This window comes from Aulonocara sp. 'chitande type north' Nkhata Bay, linkage group LG11 (genome assembly GCF_057382095.1).
Source record: "Aulonocara sp. 'chitande type north' Nkhata Bay isolate Kocher_YH1m ecotype deep benthic linkage group LG11, A_spYH_male_GT1.1, whole genome shotgun sequence".
Classification (NCBI taxonomy): domain Eukaryota; kingdom Metazoa; phylum Chordata; class Actinopteri; order Cichliformes; family Cichlidae; genus Aulonocara; species Aulonocara sp. 'chitande type north' Nkhata Bay.
In genome coordinates, this window is record NC_141354.1 from 37017844 (window position 1) to 37026012 (window position 8169).

Consider the following 8169-nt stretch of genomic DNA (forward strand, 5'->3'; position numbering starts at 1 on the left):
TTTTTGTTATATTCCCTCTATGGTGTCAGTACACTATTAGGGCTTATACAGAGTCAGACTGATACACACAGTAGCTTGTTTACATGTTGACTTCTTCTCTTTATTAACATAACACAGAAGTTACACACACACATAACTGGGCGTGGTGCCCCCTACTGTTGATAGCTTGTACAGCATACCATAAATCTTGGTTCATACATAATATCTCAAACCCAAAATACAGGCAGTTGACTGGTGATGAGCGTGACGTTTATTTACAGAAGTGGCAGTGACAGAACAGGCAGTGAGGAATGACAGATGACTGGAGAAACCTAAACTGGGAGAACTAAATGACAAACCTGAGAGCAAAAGAAACAGGGTGCGGGGCAGAGAGACGCAGACAGAGGAACTGAACACAGATGAACCAGCAACAGGCAGGAGAACACACAGGGCTTAAATACACACAGCAGTAATCAGGGGACGAGAGACAGGAGGGTAACACACCTGTGAGAAATCAGAGCTGACGGGACAGGGGAAACGTAAAGTGAACACACTCACATGAGACGGGGACCTTCAGAATAAAACCGAAACTCAGACACCGAGAACCAGACAAGACACTGAACTAAACAGACAGATTCACAAACAGACAGTGTGACACCATAGACAGACAGAACACAGAAGTGGGACCAGGGCAGGCACAGCACACAAACCTAACAAATGGCAAATTATAAAAGAATATATACTCAGAATAAACAAAAGCATAAAGAAACACAAAACACTGAGTCTGCAGACTCAGGACCATGACAATGTGACCGTGGCACATGACGTTTCCACACTCCTTGTGCTCCCACATTCACCTTGTATGACACTGGCCCAGTCTTCTCCAGTACGACACCGTGCGTCCACTTGTCCTCTCCCTTCCTATAGTCACACACTAGGACAGGCTCGCCAACAGTGAACCATCTGTCCCTGGAGTGTTGCTGTCGACGCACTGCTCCGACCACACTGGGCTTCAGAAAATCCAGCCGAGAGCGCAGCTTGCGTCCAATGAACAAGATAGCTGGCGTTTCTCTAGTCATTGCATGGGGAGTGTTGCGATATGTCAAGAGGAACGCATCAAGGTGCTGCTGCACAGGTGCTGTACCCCTGGAAGCTTTCAATGCATGCTTGAATGTCTACACAAAACGCTCAGCAAAACCATTAGTGGCAGGATGGTATGGCACGGAGTGGATGTGTTTGACTCCATTAGCTTTCAGGAACACCCTGAATTCCTCAAAACAGAACTGCGGTCCATTATCACTCACCAGGACGTGAGGGATGCCATGGCGACTAAAGAGACCCTGTAGCACTTGTATGGTTTTACCAGCTGTGGTGCCATCCATAATATGCACCTCAGGCCACTTGGAATATGCGTCTACCACCACCAGGTACATGTGACCTTCGAATGGACCCGCAAAATCCACATGGATCCGTTCCCACGGACAGGAAGGCTACAGCCAAGGGTGCAAAGGTGCTAACCCAGGCTCTTTTTGCACACGCTGACAAGAGTAGCAGGCTTTAGCTTGAAGCTCAATTTGTGACTCAATGCCAGGCCACCAAACATAGCTGCGAGCTAAGTTCTTCATCCTTACTATCCCTGGATGTGCTGTGTGGAGCTCTTCAGGACACGAGAGCGCAGCTTAGGTGGCACAACCACCCTTACGCCCCACATGAGGTATCCCTGCTGTATTGTGAGTTCTTGCAGCAGATAAGGTGACAGGTCTTGATCTGTGTCCTTTGCTGCTGGGAAACGTCCAGTTGTTACCATTTTCAGGACATGAGACAAAGTCACATCAGACACAGTGTCACATCTGATCTCTGTAACACTGACCGGTAATGTGTCCAGTTGAGATGCATAGAATACCTCAACCGCTCCCGGTTTCTCTTTTTGTGCAAGGGGCAGAGGTAAACGTGACAGTCCGCCAGCATTGGCATGATGTGCACCCTTCCGGTACTGCAAGGTTCAAATTCAAATTTTTATTTGTCACGTACACAGTCATACACAGTACGATATGCAGTGAAATGCTTAGACAACTGCTCGTGACCTAAAGAGAAAAAAAAAAAAGAAAAAAGGGCTATGAATAAGATAGGAAATAAATATGAAAAATTAAAGTGTAAATTTAACTAGGAAGGAATAAAATATAAAAAATTAAGGTTAAAAATGAAATAACTATACAACACAAATTAGAATGAAGGGTAAATTTAACTGGGAAAGAATAAGATAAAATATATAAATTAAAGTTGAAAATAAAATAACTGTACAACAAAATACACAATACACAATATAGAACTATATAAGAATGTATGAGGAAATATAAATAAATAAATATATGCACACACACACACACACACACAATAACAGCAGCTGTACAAGTATTAACTGGAAATGAGGAATATAGTGACCAGTGTTGTGCAATCCACATTATGTCTTGTGCAGTGCAAATATGCTTAAAGTGATTTAAGTGATAACAATGTCCAGAATGTCCAGTGTGTGTGTAAGAACTATATGTGTGGGTCAGTACTGTGTGGTGGTGTGATTGAGAGACCGTATCGCCTGCGGGAAGAAGCTCCTCCTCAGTCTCTCTGTGTTGGTCTTCAGGGAGCGGAATCGCTTTCCTGACCTCAACAGAGAGAACAGTCTGTTGTTGGGATGGCTGAGGTCCTTCACGATCTTCCTGGCCTTGGTCCAGCACCGCCTGCTGTAGATTGAGTGCAGGTCAGGGAGCTCGGAGCGGATGGTGCGCTCAGCTGACCGCACAACCCTCTGTAGAGCTCGTCTGTCCTGCATGGTGCTGTTCCCGAACCAGGTTAAGATGTTTCCCGCCAGGATGCTCTCTATGGTGCACGAGTAAAAGTTCCTGAGCACCTTGGAGGGCAGTTGGAAGTCTCTCAAGCGTCTGAGGTGGTAGAGACGCTGACGGGCCTTTTTCACCACGGTGTTGATGTGACAGGACCATGACAGGTCCTGCGTGATGTGAACTCCGAGGTATTTGAAGCTGTCCACTCTCTCCACTGGGCACTCGTTGATGACGGGGGTCTGGTAGTTCCTCTCCTGCTTAGTGCTGAAGTCCACTATCAGCTCCTTTGTCTTACTGACGTTTAGAAGGAGGTTGTTCCTCTGGCACCAGTTCTCCAGATTCCTAATCTCCTTCAGGTAGGCCGTCTCGTTGTCATCAGAGATCAGGCCCACCACGACGGTGTCGTCAGCAAACTTGATGATGGTGGTGGAGCTGGTAGTGGCCATGCAGTCATATGTGTACAGAGAGTACAGCAGGGGGCTCAGAACACACCCCTGGGGGCCTCCAGTGCTGAGAGTGGTGGAGGCTGAGACATGTCCGCCCATCCTTACTGCCTGTGGTCTGCCAGTTAGGAAGTTGGAGATCCACTGACACATAGATGAGCTGAGTCCCAGATGCTCCAGCTTGGTGGTGAGTGTGGAGGGAATTATGGTGTTAAATGCAGAGCTGTAGTCTATGAAGAGCATTTTAACATAATTCCCCCTTCTAGTGTCCAAGTGAGTGAGTGATGTGTGGAGGAGATGAGAGATGGCATCGTCTGTGGAACGATTTGGACGGTAAGCAAACTGTAGTGGGTCCAGTGTGTCTGGTAGTGAAGAAATGATGAAGTCTCTGACCAGGCGTTCAAAGCACTTCATCACTACTGAGGTGAGGGCTACAGGGCGATAGTCATTGAGAGAAGCAGGGTGGGGTTTCTTCGGGACAGGAACAATGATGGACTCTTTGAAGCATGTGGGGATAACCGACTGAGATAAAGAGATGTTGAATATCTCAGTGAACACAGGAGCTAGCTGGTATGCGCAGTCTCTTAGGATACGACCTGGGATGCCGTCTGGTCCTGCTGCTTTCCTGGTGTTCACTCTCTTGAAGGCTCTCCTAACTTCATGCTCGGAGATGACGAGCACGTTTCCGGTGCTGGCAGTAAGGTGTAATTATGTGCTGACAGAAGGAGCACCCAACGCTGCATCCGCACAGCTGCCATTGACCTTGTGTGTACCTTTCACTGGACTCAGAATGGAGGTCAGTGGGCGATGATCAGTGAGCAAGGTGAACTTGTTACCATGGAGATACTGGAGAAACTTGCACACTCCAAAAACAATTGCCAACGCCTCCCTCTCGATCTGAGCATAGTTTCGTTCTGCTTTACTGAGAGTTCGTGAAGCATAAGAAATTGGCCGTTCGTGGCCATCTGGCTTGACATGTGAGAGCACGGCTCCAACTCCATATGGTGAAGTGTCACACGCCAAACAGAGGCAGTTAAGGATTGTAGTGGGTGAGTATTTCTTGTGAGGCCAGACGTTCTTTAGCTTTTTGGAAAGCTGACTCACAGGCTGATGTCCACTGCCATTTCTTCTCTTTACTGAGCAGCTAATTCAGCGGCTTCAGGACCGTAGCTAAATCAGGTATGAAACGTCCGTAATAGTTGAGCATTCCAGGAAAGGATGTTACTGGCTGACATCATCTGGTGCTGGAGCTTCCATAACAGCACGCACCTTTTCTGGTGATTTGTGTAACCCTGCCGCATCAATTATGTGGCCCAGGTATTCCACTGATTCCTGGAAAAACAGGCACTTCTCCTGTTTGAGATGCAGGCCATAGTCCTCCAGCCTGCTTAAAACTGCCTCAAGGGTTCTCAGGTGTGTCTGTTTGTCAGGACCACTGACGAGGATGTCATCCAGATAACAATGGGTGTATGGCAGGCCGAGAAGCACTTGATCCATAGCCTTCTGAAACAATGCAGGTGATGACGCTACTACAAAAGGTAAGCGATTGAAACAGAAAAGCCCCATTTGAGTCGAAATAGTCAACAGCTTCTTAGACTCCTCTTCTACCTCCATCTGTAGATAGGCATTTGCTAAGTCTTGCTTACTGAAATGCTGACCCCCTGCTAGAGAAGCAAACAGGTCCTCAATGCGTCGAAGTGGGTACTTATCCACACCGAGCTGCGAATTAAGAGTGACCTCGAAATCGCCACAGAGTCTCACTGAGCCATGCTTTTTGTTGACAGGGACCACGGGCGTAGCCCAATCACTATGCTCCACTGGTGTGATCACCCCAAGCTCAGTCAGGCGTTTCAGTTCTGCCTCCACCTGAGGGCGGAGGGCATAAGGCACGTTGCGTGGTGGACAGAATTTGGGGACACTATCAGGCCTAAGAGTCAATCTGGCTTTAATTCCCTTCATTGTGCCCAGCTCCTTAGAGAAAAAGGCCGAGTGTTTCTTTAACACAGCCTCCAGATTGCCATATCCACTTTGCTCTCTGGCATGAACCATCTTTAAGTCTTTCCAGTTCAGCCTGAGTACTCTCAACCACTCCCTACCAAACAGTGGTGGAGCATCCACCTTTACCACGTACAAGGGTAGTGTTGCACACTGCTTATTCAGTTCAACTTGCACCTTGATGACCCCTTCTGGTGCCAGCTGTTCCCCAGTGTATGTTTTCAGCATGATGTCATTGGATTTCATGTCATTGGAGCGGCAACTGACTCAGCATACTTTTGTATTGTTCCCATGGGATCAAAGATACAGCAGCCCCTATATCCATCTCCATTTTCTTCCCGTTAACTACAGGAATTAGGGAGATACGTGAATATTTCTCTTTTGGAGACAAAGAATACAGCTCAAACTCACTATCAGTGTCGGGTCTGGTTCCTTCACTTTCACTCTCCTCTGCAGCAACATGATGAACTCTCCTCTTTTTGTCTTTTCCTCTGTTTTTAACTGCATTGCCTTTCAGCTCAGGTTTTCCCTCTTTCGCTTTCCTGTTCCAATCTTGGCTGCTTCTGGCTCTACCTTTACACATGCATTTCGTGTGGCCCTTCCTCCCACACTGGTGACAGTCACGGTCTTTGTACCAGCAGTCATCATCAGTATGATTCATTTTCCCGCAGCGGTGGCATTTATGACCTTTTTGTGACAGCACCGCATTCAATGCTCAAAACGTTCAATATATGTTGCCCATTGCTCACCAACATCATCAAAGGGGTCAATCTGCCCAATCATTCCAGCCATGATGTATCCGCTGTCCACAGCCAACACTGTCGCTTCTGACTCGTCGGAGAAAAAGCAGCTAGCTGCATCCACAGCTCCGATGCTAATTCACCACGCGATCGTCCATTTTCCGTCCAAACTCAGCCACGCAGTCAAAACATGCTCAGTAGACGGCCAAGTCTTCCAGACGTCACAACTCGTCGCCAATTTATGTTATATTCCCTCTATGGTGTCAATACACTATTAGGGCTTATACAGAGTCAGACTGATACACACGGTAGCTTGTTTACATGTTGACTTCTTATTATTATTATTAACATAACACAGAAGTTACACACACACACACACACACACACATAACTGGGCGTGGTGCCCCCTACTGGCGATAGCTTGTACAGCACACCATTAATCTTGGTTCATACATAACAATTTTATAACAATTAATTAATTAGGACAATCAGTCAAACATAATTAAAAGAATCACCTGTTAACAAACTTGGTGCGTTTGCTGCACAGTTTGGAAAACGTAAACAGGAAAGAAATACAACAGCACTCTCTGGTTGTCACTGCGACACTCTTACTACACCTTTATTGTACAATTACAAGAACAAAGGTTATGAGCTGTGTCCACTTCTCCACAGGCAACTAGTGATGGGAATAACAGCGTTAGAAGTAACGGTGTTACTAATGCCGTTACTTTTTTCAGTAAGGAGAATACTGTAGACTCTCGCTCACGCTTGCCTGGGATAAAGTAGATAAGAGGGGACCATCTCTAGTGGAAAGTTACTGAGACACTGTTGTTTAGACTAGAATGAGAGAGCTTCTGTAATAAAACTGTTAGGGGCACACCACCATTTTGAGATCCGCGGCACCGTGTCATGCAGGACGCATCTCCCTTCTAGTAATTGTGTAAGAAAATAAAGTGTGAAATGGTGTACTGAGCAGGTCTTCCATTGGATGCCTTTAAGAAATCAAAAGAACTCAGTGAAGTGTTGATATTTAACAGTAACTAATTACTATCTCTATCGTTACAATGTCGTTACCGTTACCAACAAGAAAATGCGGGGCGGTCACGTTACTATTTTTCAGCAAACAGACGGTTAACCTGAGTAGCGAAAGACCGCGAGGGTTTGAAAACGATGTGCCGGGAGTTTGCTCTTCTCGTCGGCTCACATATTTGAAGTTTGAACAGCTACATTCTCGCCTGAAAATATGTTATAGGTTTATTTTGTGACCCAGAAAGAGTAATAAGAGTAATATTAAAACTAAGTAGCTGCAGTAATAGTAGCCATTGTTGGAAACTGGAATTGGCTGGGCCAATCTGGGATATGGTTTTTCATTTTTGTTGTCCGGGTGAAAAATCGGGAGAAATTCGGGAGAATGGAAACTCCGGGAGATTTTCGGAGGGGCACTGAAATTCGGGATTCCCCCAGAAAAATCGGGAGTGTTGGCATGTATGAGTGGAAGTCACTGAGTGACTGCTGTTCACTGGAGGAAATTTCTTCAACGCTGTTCTACACAATGTGGGTGCATATATTGTATAGGGCTATCTACTGCTACACATATCATGTACAGAATTATGCTGTGATATCTACACCAACATTTTCGCAACAGGTCCATTAAGGTCCTGTAAGTTGTGAGGTGTGGCTTCCATGAATTGGAATTATTTGGCCCGTAAATCCCACAGATGCTCGACTGGTTTGAGATCTGGAGAATTTGGAGGCCAAGCCAACATCTCAAAGTCATTTTTGTGTGGCAAACCATCCCTCAACCATTTCTGCTTCGTGGCAGGGTGCTTTATTCTGCTAAAAGTGGCCACAACCACCAGGGAGCACCGTTTCTATGAAAGAGTGTACATGGTCTGGGGCTTAGGTAAGTGGTCTGTGTCAAAGTATCATCAACATGGATGGCAAGGCCCAAAACATAACACTACACCCACAGCATTGCTTTCTTCCCATAGTGCATCCTGGTCCTACATGTTCCCCAGGTAAGCACACGCACCTGGCCATCCATGTGATGTAAAAGAAAATGTGAAGATTATCTGGTTCCACCTGATTAGTACTCTAAGCGACCGGCGTGAGTAATGGCCTTTTGTCAAACTCACTCAAATCCTATTTTTGCAGCTAAACACAAATTCAAATCCA